This window comes from Oxyura jamaicensis, chromosome 1, assembly GCF_011077185.1.
Source record: "Oxyura jamaicensis isolate SHBP4307 breed ruddy duck chromosome 1, BPBGC_Ojam_1.0, whole genome shotgun sequence".
Lineage (NCBI taxonomy): Eukaryota > Metazoa > Chordata > Aves > Anseriformes > Anatidae > Oxyura > Oxyura jamaicensis.
The window spans coordinates 175757404-175771830 of NC_048893.1; the positions used below are offsets into that span (position 1 = coordinate 175757404).

Below are 14427 nucleotides of genomic sequence, written 5' to 3' on the forward strand. Positions count from 1 at the left end.
GGGCCCTTGAGACCCACGACAGGATCCCCTCAGGGCCCTTGAGACCCGCTGTGGTCCCATCGAAGCCATGGTGGAGGCGGGGGAACCTTTCCTCCTCTCCCCCCCACACAACGTGAGCGTGCCAACATACTTCACACTGAAGTCCGTTTCCCTCAGTGAAAACTCCTCTGTGCCGTATATTCGCTGGGTTCCTACCAACAGCATCTGTTGTGGAGCTACTGTTGAGCACATAGCAAAGCCACAGGAGCTCCAGACTCCAGATTATTCCTCACAAAGTCACTCCACTTACGTGTTTCTTGGCTGTTGAGGCCTGCAAAGAGGATGCGTGTGCTTTGTGCCAGAAGTTGGGAAGTGCATGTGTTTCAGAAACGTAAAGAGGGATTTCTGCAGAGGAGGTGTCCCGGGTCTCCTGGTGAGGGTGAAGGAAGCAGCTCTAAGTCACTGGTGGCACAGCAGAGCTACTCTGGTTTCTTTTGGGGTGGTGGGTCCATTTTTTTTTTGCTCTTCTACAGCTATGCCACAGCATGCATGGCCTCTGCACCCCATTTCAGGACCTAGCTGTGCAAAGGGTGGTGCACGCAGGCTGAAAGGTGACTTACTGTGGCTGCATTCAGTGCCTGGTGCGCAGCCTGCTTTCTGAGAACGCTGCCCGAGGCCTGCAGCAGGAGTCTTCAGATGTGCTTATCATTAAAATGTGGTTAGCTCGGTTTCTAGCCCAGCTGAACTTCTACAATTAAGGAGGACGTTGTGCAGTCAAATCATACTTTTGTGTTTATTTATTTTTAGCTTTGATGGTAATTACAGTGATGCAGTCATGCTCTGGGTGTACGTGTGCTCTTGTGTCTGTCTGGCTTTGCTTTGCAAATAACTCCTGGCCGTTTTCATCCCAGTTTCACTTAAGGCTAGTGGCTTCAAAGCTACTAGGTCCCTACTTCACGAAAACAGACAGTTGCATATAGCACAGGGAAAGGCTACAGCCTTACACAGAAGGAATTTTATAGCATCAACCCAAGCCATGTTAGTCATGAAAGAGTCTACACAGGAAAGCAATACTATATGCCCTAACCTTGTAAGATGCTTCAGTCAGTGTTGGCACCACCAGAGGATCACGACGAGATGAAGATGAGTTGGAAAACAGGTTTCATTTGCTGTGTGCCATATGGAAAGGGTTATTTACTTACAAGAGTAAAAATTAAATACTAATTTTTTCTCTCGCTCTTGCCTGCTCTCTTGCTTTGCTTCCTTTTCTACAGCTCTGTGATCCAGAACCTGATCCTACATGTCCAGGAACAGAGAGCTGATACCAATGGACAGAGGGATTAATTTCAAGACCATATTCATGAAGAGAAACTTATCATTTGGATTTGAACAGGCAACATTTTATTTCCCATAGTCTTCTGTGTCTTTTACTTAACCACAAATTGGTTAGGTGTTAGCAGGTACGTGATGGATGGGTTGTACATCCATCACTAAAACTGTAACAGGTACTATTCCAGTGGGTGAATTAAAAGGCTTTATAGGGGAAAAACAAAGTAAACTGTGCTTGCTTTGAACTTCCAGTGGTCTTCTAGCTAATTTTAACAAAACAATCTCCTATCTTGTGGTGAGGGCCTCACCTTCCCAAAACTGAATGTAGTACTGACTGTCTGAATCAGGACAAGTGCTAAGAGAAATATAATATAAATTTCAGTTGCCAGAAGAAATAAAGTACATGTTTTTATGTGCGCTGCTGGTGGCTTTTACTGTCTCTGTCTTGGCAGCAGTATGTCAATCCCTTAAGTATGCAAGCAACTCTACGCATATAAATATTCGCCAGATCTTCTCGAGTGTTCAGAGATCTGTGGCTTCACAGAGCAAATACATATGAGAATGCAGAGACGGATGTTGTAATAATTAATTGTACCGTAGTTTTACATATATAATAGAATGTAATAGCATTGTAATTTCATTATTATGAGTTATTCTGTTGGCTTCAACACATTTATTCATGTTAGTAGACGAATGCACCATGCTCCCTATACTGCTGAAGTAGGTAGTGAATGTCCCTTGGAACTGGAATTTAAGCAACCAGGCTATTAAACTGGAAGAAATATCCCTGACATGGGATCCTGTCTGAAGGATCTTGTGATGCTTGACCTAGGCATGCAGCCTTTTCCCACACAGTTCCTGGATGCTGTGTGGAAATCAGTCAGGGACCAATTGCAATGAGCAGTTGGGAAGCAACCACCCTGTTTTGGGAGAGAAAAGAGTGCAAGAGAATGTGTATGGGTTGTTCCATCACAGTGGGCCTCAGTGGGATCATGAGCATATTTATTTTACTAGTATAGGCATAGCATTAATATCTTGCAGTTGCTAACATGGATACAGCTCACGTGAACTTGTGAGGTTTACAGTACATAAAGAAACTCCTTTAATGTCTGCCTAATTATGCAATTCTTGCTTATCTATTTTGTTCATTTAAAGATGGTTTTAGCATCAGTTCCTCCTTCGCTTTTAAGGCCCAGCTGTCAGCATCTCCTGTTCCCACAGCTCACCCATAAACCAAGGTAGCCTCCTTATGCTCCCCGAAGTAGCAATGACGTCGGCAAGTATTGCAGGAGCACTGCAGATCTGGAAAGAAAGGCCTGAACTCAGCTCTGGCAGATTTAAAAGCCTGTCATCTCAGCGCAGGAACAAGTCTGTGTAAGAGAGGATTAGCTCAGAATGCATTTTACATAAAAATTCAAACACTGTCATTTGAGAAAGATGCTTTTCTTTCTCTCTCTCTCTCTCTTTTTTTCTTTTCTTTTTTTTTTTTTTATAAAGGAAAACATTCCAGTGCATATTTTGATCATTGTTTGTTCTGCTTTTAATAAAAGCCTGTGGCAGTAGAGTAAAAATAATAAAATACTGCTTAAAAAGGGCAAAACTTGAGTAACTGAGATGTGAATATATTCTTTCTCTTAGTCATAGATGTATATTAGTCAACAGTTTTAAACATGTCAAAACCTGCTGTTTAGCCCTCAATTCCTTTTGATTCCCTTTCCTTATTGCTATTTTTTATATCATCAAAGTATCTGGAGGCCCACTCGTGCCTGAGAACAAAGGGTCTTCATTTTACTCAGACAAAAACCTGTTATTTGATGGCGTTATCTTTCTTTCAAATTGTTTGTTTATCGATGGTTATCACTCAAAAGATGCAATGCTATGAATATATACTTATGATTACTGTGGGCAGATGGTCTTGATTCAGTTCACTGCTTTGTTTTGTTTTAATAAGTTACATGTTTTAGTTAACAGAAGTCTCAACCAGACATTCACCTATCACTTTTTCATAGGCTTCCTTTGCACTTTTAATTGTAATAGCATCCATTTAACATTTAGGTGTTCAGAATATCTATATGAACACAGCCTTTTGTTGATGATTTTGAAGCTGCTCACAAATCAAATGCTTCTATATAAATAATTATTCTCTCACTGCACTCGCCTGATCATAAAAAGAGCCGATGTTGTCAGAATCCCTTGTTTAGCTGTAAAGTAGTATTCCTGTTTTACAGAGGAGGGCAGTAAGAAACACAGTTTAATCCCTAATTATCAAAAGCTGTTATCAGGCAACTTGTACCCTCTGGGTGTTTCTAATACTGGAGGACAGGAGAGTCTTGAGTTCCCAAAGTGTACCCTAGCCACACTGTAGCTTACTGGGTTCCAGTGTACCATATTTCTCCTTCCAGCATCCTAGTTTCCCCTGCAAAGAAATTCAGGTGTATGGGGAAAGGAGGACCTACGCCATGCATAGGATCTCCATCTGGACAGGCAAAGGACCACAGTGGTGGGGAGGATGGAGAAAGGGAAGAATAGAGGAGGAACACACCATGAAACCCATAGTAATGCATGTATTGCCTATTACTAAAGTTAATGGATATGTAAGGCAAAAAAAATCCCTTAGCTTTAGGGCCCAGCAAATGGGAATTTCTGGCAAATATGTTGAGGGTACTTTTTATGATTCACAGCTTTTTTTCTTATCCCAGGATCATTCTTTCCCTCATTTCCTACTACAGAACCATTCTGGATACTATGATATTACATATTCATATTGCAATTGTAAAATAATACTCTGAGCAGTTTAAACTCTGCTTTTTATAAACCAACTTGCACTACTGAAAAAACGAGACCAAAAAATTTCCTTCCTACAGTCAGTTCATCTATAACCCCTTTCAACAACCACATCTTCCTGTCCCTAATATTCACCGAAAGGTCAGTTTCTTTCAGTTTTATTTTCAATAACTACTCTTCATCTATTTTTCAGTATTTCAGTTTCCCTGCAGCAGGCTCCCGTTTTCTGCAGGATATATCAAGGGAAGCTAATTTACACGAGGAAGTTGCTTCAAGGTTATCCATCGAGGACAGTCAAAAAGTTAGTACACTCTGTATGTGCTATGTGGACTTTTTTATTATATAATTTCTTTTTTATTTAACACATCAACTTTGGTTCATGTGAATGTCCACGACAACTAGTTTTCGCCTTTATTTGTACTAAATGGGCAATAAAGTTGTGATTGCCAGTGTGGCATTCCAAGAAAACTGAGAGGGAAGAATCCATCCAGATTTAATAGTTAGGGGCTAAACGGGGTTCCCGTGGGTCAAGGCTGGCTTCCAGCTTTCAGGAAAGAAATGCCAAGGGACAAAAATGGGTGGAGTTCTCTGCCCAAAGACATTGTGAAAGGACTGCTCGGAATGTCCTTCCTTCCTTTGCAAGGTGAATGTTTTTCTATGTAGAAAACCTGTGTATTTTCTGCCATGTCCCAAGTTGGAAATGCAAAATGCTTCATTTAACACTGAGCCACTCAGCATCAAGCTAATGGGCACCAAGCAAGAATCTGGATAGGAAAGGATACAATAAAAGCACTTGGAGGGAATTTACTGACACATCCTGCTTTGTTGACTGACACTGCACAGGCTCAGAGCTGTGTGCATGCCTCGTCACAAGACAGGCAAAACACTGCACTTCTGTAAAGGTCCATTTCCCTCTCCCCATCCAGCTTTGATCTTGGCCAGAAAGGGAAAAAATGGGGTTGTTTCAGAGCATGCATTCCCAAAGTGACACATCACTCCCTGGAGAAATGGGCAGCCAGGAGGCAAATTCATGTTTGTGGTGGCTGTGGAAGTGGCTAGGGTTAACCATGGTCCACAAGGGTCTGCCTGAAAACTGTCCCCACCCAGTGATTGAAGAGCCCTTTGATGACCACAGAGGGCTCTAGTGGTCCCTCGTCACCTGAAGGCAGTAGGGCAGAATTGATGACAAAGCAAAGGGATCTCAGAGGAGCTGGTTCCTGCAAATACCCAGCTTAACTGGAAGCCCTTTTTGCCTTCAACTTCACTGTAAGGTTTGTTATTTTTAAAGCCACCTTTCATATTGCATGCAAAAAAAAGCTCTTAATGTGACAGCTTCCATTTCAGTTTCAGGGTTCCCCGTATCCCTCAGCCCCATGTTTCAAACTTCAGACATTACAGTCATTATTTTACTACCTCCCTGGCTGCTCAGCGTCCTCTTTACCTGCTGCCTGTTTTAAGCAGGTACCATGACTCTCCACCTCCCATCATCCACAGACACACACACCAGAGTACCTCAATTTTTCTGCTAGGATCTCAATTCTTTTCTCATGCCAAAAGCTCTCTGTACAAACCATTCTCCCTTGCCACCTACCCTTCCACCTCCTGCAAGGAATTTGTCTTCCTCTCATTTTTCCTGTTTATGGCTCAGTTTACCCTATTTTCCCTATGCTAAGGCCTTCATGCTCTTTCATTCTGTGCTAAGGACTTCATGCTCTATTTTTCTTTTTGGTTCAGGCTCCCCCCATCTCCTCCCCTCCTTACCTCAGGGCTGAGTTCGCACCCATTCCCCCACCATTGTTATGTTTTCTTTCTGTCTGGGAGAGGAATTATGCAGTGTGGATTTGTTCAGCTCTATTGAAAGGGCTAGCAGGGAGGATGAATGAGCACTGTTATCTTGGAAGGTGTTAATATGTATCCTTAATGGATTTTTGATTCAGTATACAGTTACAAAAGTACCTCAGACTGTAGCTCCGATAAACAAATGGAAAAGGTTCTGCACCCTTTTCTACATCCTTCTGCATTATTAAATGTTTACCAAAATCAACAAAGTTCTGCCCACTCATGGCACGAATATTCCCTGCAGCTCCAGAAACTGTGTTCAGAAGTTACTGCTTCAGAGAAGCCAGAGGTATCCTGAGGCTGAGTGTAGGGCTCACAAACTCAGCTCCTAACACAAAACAGAGGAGAAAACACAGTTTAGCAAAAAAAAATTATAATGTGATTTATTCCAACATGTTTTCACACTTAAGAGCATCTCTTTAGGCCTTCTAAAACAAAACAAAACAAGGTGATAGCCCCCATGTGTACCGAGGAAAGCATGCTGTGACAAAACGTCTACCCATATTTTTTTAATATGAGTTGTTGCTTTCTTTATAATTTGGCTTTAAAACTAGCATGAAATTTGACTTAATCTCCACACCCCCAGTCTCATTAAACTGCCTATTTCTCTTGCTCTTTTTCCTCTGGTTTATTTATTTATTTATTTTGGCTCCTTCTCCTTCATTCCTGGTTCCTATTTACTTGTGTTTGTTCTTGCTTCTCAAATATGGGACCTGCTTCTATTGTCTTCACTCAGACAATCTTTTATTGAAAGCAAATGGCAGTCTTACTAGAGAAAAGGCAATGGAAATGATCCACTGTTTTCATATTAGGATCTTGCTTCTGTGACAAGCTGCATGCCGGTACAGATTTTTGCCAATATACAAGAGGCCTCGGCTTTGCCAGTTAAATATTATGTTACCATGTAAAATCTATACCTAGGAATCCATTGTTCATAAAGTTTAATGTTTTAACCCATTTTTAAAATCTTTTCCATTTAGAAGGGGCGGTATTATTTAGGAATCTAATTTCTTTTGTGCTAAGAATTATTAAGACTGAAGGAAAAGTAGCTGCTGGCGAGGTATGTATGTAAAATCATTGACCCATGCCTTTGACTGATGATGGCTTCTTGTCAAATCATTTGTGTGATACATTTTGTCCAAAACCTCTGTAGTCTTCCCTGTTGCTTCCAGAAATGGCCGGGTATTTCTTGGTATATAAATGTTAATAATCTTGAAAGGGATTGTAAGTTCCTATTTTAGCAGAGTAAAGATTGATGATTTATCTCGAAGGCAGTCAAGCCACATAATTGCACAACTTCAGTCAATGGGAATATTGCTTTTTACTTCAGTAACTAGAGAATGAAGTCACAGGCAGGAAGACAGATTATTATTATTTTTTGTCTAAAGTTTCCCAGAGGAGAGAGTTGAGAATCTTTCCTACACTGAGACTACTGTTTTCTCTCTAAATCTTGGCATTTCCTTAGAAATTACCATTACGTTTATTTTTCTTGTATAATTTATTTCCCCGTTGCAGTGTCTGCACCATCCTGAACAAATAGCAAATAGGTAGTCACCACGCCACAGGTTGTTTTACCCTGTGCTGGTCCAGCCAATGCTGCATTATGTTGGATGCAGAGAATGTCGTAACAACCGACCACAGGGATTTCCTGAGAAACTAGGAAATATTTCTTAAGTTACTTTCAGCTTCTTCAGGGTTTCATCCTCATAATCATAACATTACCCCACTAACCAACCTCAGAAATATAAAGGAAACTGTTTGTTAGCTCTACAGCTTTAAATAATCCTGAAGAGAAAAACCTTGTTGAGAGATTGCATGTTATTGATTTTAGTCTCTATAATAAGCCAAAAAATGAGGTTTTCTGGGGAGTAAACATTTTTCCACAAATCCATTTAGGATTTAAGAAGGCAGTCATTTAGTAAATTTTCTTGAAGGAAGTTTTAAAACAGGTATAAATTATTACCAGATACCTAACCCTCTTTGGCCCAGGGACAACAATATTTAACAAGTAGTATGCTGCAGCCAGCTCCAAATTTTGCTGTCATTACAACCCATGGTTTCAACTTCTCTTTTTCTTTTGATTTATTTTTTTCCATTTCTTTTTCTTTTCCTTTTTTTTTTTTAGATTGTAAACAATACCAGAAAATTTGTGCTGTATGATGCCAAGAAGTCAGAGGCAAGGAACCCCCACCTACTGCTCTGCTTTACTAGATTTACCATATCACAAAATAAACCTCCCTCATGCTGTAGCATTCCTGGGAAAATCTTTCCTTGTTTTTATTAAGCCAGGTGATCTTATTGAATTTATGGATGTTTTAAAGAAAACACAAGACAGAGTGGGCTATTCTATGAGTCTGTAAATTGAGTAGAAAGGACATTAAATGTCCAAGTGTCTTAAAAATGTGTTTTATCTTAAATGCACAAGTAGGGATACCTCTGGCTCCTGCTGTGGTACAAGTAATGGATCCCACCCTCTATTACCAATATTGTTTTGCAGCCCCTCTAAATTTATGTTGCTGCTCCTTCTCTGTCTTTCCAGGATGCCCTGTGTGTCAGTAAGATAAAGGAGAAAAAGAACTGATGAACACAAATCTCAGCATTTGGGCCATTTTAACACCCCCCACCTCCTCCCAACCATCTTCATTACCAAGGCTGACAATGTCAGTGGCTGTGACATTGAGAGTGAGGTTTCGTGTTACATCTGAAGCAAAGTGGCTGTGGGCTGCTGCCTACAAGGAGCCCTTTCACTGCTCCTTCCCCTTCCTCCCCCACCAGCCAGCTCTGGCTGCTTCCCTGGAGGCAAGTCTAGGGATCGTGTGGCTGAACGGCGCAGAGCTGATCCAGTGCAAGCTCTTCCACTAAGCACAGGCAGTAATGGAGAAAAATAAAATAAAATAAAATAAAAATAGCATTTTTCTCTTGGATCCAGTTTTCCTATGACCACACAATGACTGACTCACCGTAAGCAATGGGGGTACCACTGTGGCAGACACATGCAGTTGTCTAAAATTCTGTGCAACCTTAAACTTCACCTGAAGACACCGGGTGATGCTTCACACAGGCATGTTGGGGTGCAGCCTGTGACTCCTGCTGTTTAGGAAGAAAGTGTGCCTTAGGTGTGGCAGAGCAGCTAGCAGGGACATTAACCCTACAGTACAAGATGTAAAGCTTGCTGTTCTGTGAGCAGGGTTGCATGCCAACCCCATTGAAACCTGTTTAAACAGGATAGAGCATTTCATGCTTTCTATTGTGTAACTCATGCAGCTTTGCAGAAGTTTATCCTAAAAACCAACAGTTGCTGGGTAGAATTAACCTTATAGCATCAGGCTGGAAAGGTCAGTTCCTTACCTTTTTGCCAAATGCTGGTAAGCATAGAAAAAAATCTGAAAATTGACAGAAGCAACAAAACCTTCAGAGGAAAAAAAAAAAAAGAGAGAGAGAGAGAGAACTTGGCTAGTGGAAAAGTTGGAAAAGTTGACAAGTTTGGTATATGAGAATTGGACTAGTGAGGTGAGTCAGCTACCATTTCACATCAGCAGATCTCTCAGCTTAGCTTACCTGCACATTGGTGTGTGAGAGGTTGTATCCTGAGCCACAGGACTAAAGAGAACCAGTAACAGTCGGGTCTCACAGAGTGAGGGTCCATCCAGTAGGCACAGTGCTTCTGGCTTGGCTTTGTCTTTTCTGCACAGACGCTATTCACCCTGAGGAAGAGAGAAGCTAGAGCATTAAGTGCAAATGTGCAAGATCCTGGTGATCTGGCTGGAAAGCATGAGATAAAGGGAACTTTACAACTCTGTGGAGACCCACCTGCCCCCGATGTGATTCCTTGCTGGGCTGTGGACACATGTATTCAGCAACATCACAGCTTCTGATGGACAGGACAGCTCCTTCCATGCGTGCGTGACCCAGGACCAAAGAAGGTTTGCACCAGCAATAATCTGTAGGACTGGCCATGAGATCTAACAACTAATATGGACAGGGCCAGGCGCCAGCCTGGGAGGCCAAGTGAGGAAGTTTGTGCTTGATGCAGCAGAAAGGGAGACAAACGACAGGTACAAAAAAGTCCTGAGGCCCAAACAGAAATTGGAGACTATGACACTTTATGTTAGGATATATTGTAATGGAGCGAGCTGAATTCATCTTTAACCTCCCGATGCAGGTGTCCTGTGGTAAATTAAATACCCGCACCTGACCGTTTAGGCAGCCTTGGGTGCTAATGCACAAAGTAAAAAGGAGCAATGGTATCAGCTCAATAAATCCTAAAAATCAAAATGTATTTGCAGCATACATTTAATGTACAAAATAGCATCTGTGGGGATGGGAAGGAGGGGGCAGCAGCTGCTAAGATACTAGAGGACAAGGGCTTGCACCCAAATTTTATATCTGTGAAGAGAAATGAGAGAAAGAGAAGAACTTAAGGGAAAAGAGAGCGAGCCTTCAAGTTATTCTGTGTCCTTAGCTTCCTAAGATTATTTTTTTTCTATACCTGATTTAGATTATAAAATCCCTGGGGCAGCAATAGTCTTTAATTTGAGTCTTCTTTAATACTGGCCAAATCATTGATGCTTAATGAGCAAATCAAATGTTCATAAATTAATATAAAGGTTGTGCAGTCTAGCACTTAATAGATGACACCCAGATAGGACTGAAGTCAAAGCATTTGTATTGAAGCTGAGGATGGGACCAGCTTTAAGAGAAAAGCATGAGTCCTTCCACTGACTTCAAATGAGGGAGGAGCTGGCTTATATTGCAAATGATTCTTTGAAATTAAGAGCAGGCAACTGGGTACTGTACATGCAGGTAAATTGCTGCATATTGCATATGGAATCTTTCCTCCAGACAAACTACAGACCCAGTCAGGCAAGCCGCCGTGTCTTGGTGGGCCCTGGGGCTCCACGTGGGTGCAGAAGCTGGCCATGCAAAGCAGCTTGCTGGATTAGGGCACAATTCAGTGCTGCGGTGCCACTTACGCACTCTAATTGGCTTTATTCACAGCAGGGATGACTGAGGTGCCGGAAGGCACAAGACAAGTTGCAATAGATTTGTCAAGCTTATTTCATGCGTCGTAGTTGTGGCTGCATTTTAGACAGATTGTGAAAATCGTGTTATTTTTAAGATGTAGATTACAATACTGCCTGGAGACTAAGAAAAACCGGGAAGTCTGCTGTAGAGGCTGGGTCCCCAAAATATTTGAGAACAGCAACAGCCCGCAATCCCAACCAGCTGTGATCAGAAGACAAGACATGAAAGAATGACAAAAATATATATGCCATTTGGTTTGATGATGTCAGTGGGGACTGGGATATTAAAAAAGAATATAAGGGTTGATAAACAGACATATTCATTTGGATATGTTTTCTTTCCTATCCTATTTGTAAAAATAAGTACCACCTTTTCACTTCTGCTTTAGCCATCAGGCATTTACACTGGTTTTATGTTATCATTTTGCGTTGTTATAGGAAAGGTAGATTTGCATATGGTAGCAGATTTAACGAAGGACAAAGCTAAAAAAAAAATGCTGCTGTGGCTATATGCTCCCATCTAACCAAAACAAAGAACTTGGAAAAAAATTGGCCAGATCAATGCATTAAGTAACAACAATATATATATATAGCTGATAAAAGTGGCTTTTTCAGTAGAGGGTTTTGTCAGTGAAATATACAAGTTCTTACCTTTGTAGTAGACATGTTTCTGAGCTAAAGTCTGTTCCTAGTACAAGTCCTTATGAATGAATTCAGGGATCTCACAAAAGGGATGGGGTGACAGACGGGTTTTGGGGGGAGGCATTTGGGCAAGAAGCTGGCAGATTAGACTCTCGTGAGGAACTGAGGGGGGCTGTGAAAAGAATGGGAAGTGGAAAGAAGGATGGGTCAGACAGGAAGAGTCAATGCAAAAAGCCTTGAAAAAGTATAGATGGATTTCAACTTCTGACTAAGAAAGCAAGCTGAAGACGTCTGTCATAGAAACAACTTTTGGTTGTCTGCCTTTCCCTCACCCTCCCAAAATAAGAATTATATATATATAGTTAGACAGAGGTAGATAGAGAGAGGCATAAAACTGGGAAGAGCAGTTGAGGGAAAAGAGAAATAAGACATAACCATATCAAAATGTCATGCAGTTATTGAGAAACAAGGAGTAGAAGAAACAAAAAATACCATGACGCCATATGGAACCTTCCACATTGTTACATTTAGAATGTTTTTAAAAGAAACCTTAGAAACAACTACATTTTCCTCATCTCAAAAGTGTCCTTTGTTGGAAGACAATATAGTTATTTAAAAGTTTTAAGTGTTTTGATCCACATATTGTCTAGTACAGGTATTAGAAACTTAAGATCTTAGTATGAGAGATGGCACATAGATTGATTTTCAATTGTAGATGGGCAAGCAGAAGTAAGGCTTGAAGCATCATGGCTTTTTAAGAGAGGTATCTGAAAGAGAAGGCAAGTCCCAGTCCTGATGGAGGTAATAGCCATTTTCCACTGGGGGTAAACAAGGAATCAATTAAATGCCCCCTTTGTAGTGACAGCTGAAACAATGGAAAACCTCTGCCCAAGGACACAAACACACAGATCTAAACAGTGTAGGTCATCTGCCCCACAGGGGGTTCCTGAGATCTGATAAATGATGAGGCAGGGGACTGAAGAACTAAAGCCTTGTCGGTGAGAGAGAAAGGGCAACAATATGAGAGAGAACAAAAAAGTTGTCTGCATATAAATTGAGATGCACATACGTGCCTGAGAAAAAAAAGTGAGGCTGTGGTTTTGAGAGACTCGATAGGCTGACATAACACTTTCATCTCAGATAAAATCTCTAATTTCTCACACTTTTGGCGCTAATGCTTTTACCTTTGCAAAAGTGGTGAGGTGTCCATCCCCAAATCTGTCTCCCTTGCTGTTCTTGGCCTCACAGTCCCACTGTTTACTCTGATGCTGGTCCATATATCTCTCTGAACCGACACAACTCACCAACTCAGCAGAAATCTAACCCAGAAAAAAACTCAGATAATTTTCTGCTGGATTGGAGAGTTGAATTGGCTCATGCATGGGTCATACATACGTGCAGCACAGGCACTGGCAGATTACTGGTGGAAGGAGGTGGGTGTTAAGGGTATTGTGCGGGGGAACATGAAGGGCAAGAGGAGGAAGATGAGGTAAGATTTCATTTCAGAGGAACGGAGCCATCCAATCAACTCAGCTGCATGTGAAACCACAGCCTGAAAGCAAGCACGTAGGAGCAAAGCATAGCCTGAAAGTAAGCAGACAGGTTTTCCTGCTGCTCTATTCTTACTCTGTTCTCTAATAGAGAGATCCCCAAATATCCTAAATTCTTACTAATCAAAAGGTCAGAAGTGGCAACACCATAAGGGTGTTCTTATCTACCTGTGGTAAGCCACCTTCTGTAAGCATGATTCAAGAAGCAGAGTATTTGATCCCTAAAGATAAGAGCGTATGCTGCCTGGGGTATTAGATATACTTTGACAAAGGTAATAAAATGTCATGCCTTTGCCCTCAACTATCTGCATACCCATCATCTTGTGAGGAATATCTGAAGATGTCCTTAAGAAAAAAAGCAAAGCAAAACTCAGAACAGTGGCCATTGCCTGCTAAATATTGTCCTGCATACACATCATGCCTGCAAGAATTCCCAATGAAATGGGAGCAGTGGTGTTGCCAATGCACTTCTGAATGTGGGAGTGGGACAATAAAGTCCCACTTACCAAGAAAAATCAACTGTAGTGACCTGGCGTACTGTAGTTTATGATAGCCTCATTACAATACTTCATGACTTCCATGTAGAATGCTCAAATAATTTTTAGGAAGTTTACTACTAAAGCTGAGTAAAAACCCAGGATCACACCAAATATTTTTGGAAGGGGCCTAGGGAAAGCTCTGTATTCTGTCCTTTTTGTGCAGCCATGACTTTTTACACTTCTGTGAAATATCTGCAAAGGATTCAGTTAATCTCTGTTGAATTTTAATGTAGTTAGACCTGGAAAACCCGAGGCAATTTGCAGTCCTGAGTGCAAACATGTTCCTTAAATTATCCATAGACCTTTGGGTGAAAATAGTTTAGGATGATAGAATGAGCCAGGTTAAGCTAGATTTTCCATCAGCCATTTTAAGTGAAATATTTGAAAGGATGCAGATGACCAGGCATACAGCATAAGGATAATTCAGTCATGGTGCCATCTCCTGTCCTAGAAAGGCCAGATTTTGCTGAAGTCAGCAGCGAAGTGCCCGCTGTGCACAGGGGTTGCATTTTGCTTGCCAGGTACCTTACTGAGAGTGACAGAAACATTACCCTGCCGAGCTCTTGCCAGGAAACAAGCTCTACCCAGGTGAGTCACTAAAATAAAATCCTTCTCGGATGATAGCTATATTCACAACATGACTGTGTTGCCTTGCACAGCTCTCCTGAACACCACCCTGCTCGGGGCTGTGTGTGATTTTCACATCTTACACCCACCGCAGACGTTCACTCTAGTGCTTTT

General features: G+C 41.5%; 1 long non-coding RNA gene across 1 annotated transcript; it reads right to left on the reverse strand.

Moving 5' to 3' along the window:
* Positions 1 to 6443: 6443 nt before the first annotated feature.
* Positions 6444 to 9628, reverse strand: LOC118165258. The gene is made up of 3 exons (XR_004749949.1): positions 9490 to 9628; positions 8892 to 9021; positions 6444 to 8476 (listed from the first exon to the last, which is right to left on the reverse strand). It is a non-coding gene; the product is annotated as an uncharacterized LOC118165258 (long non-coding RNA).
* Between the last annotated feature and the right edge of the window lie 4799 nt (positions 9629 to 14427).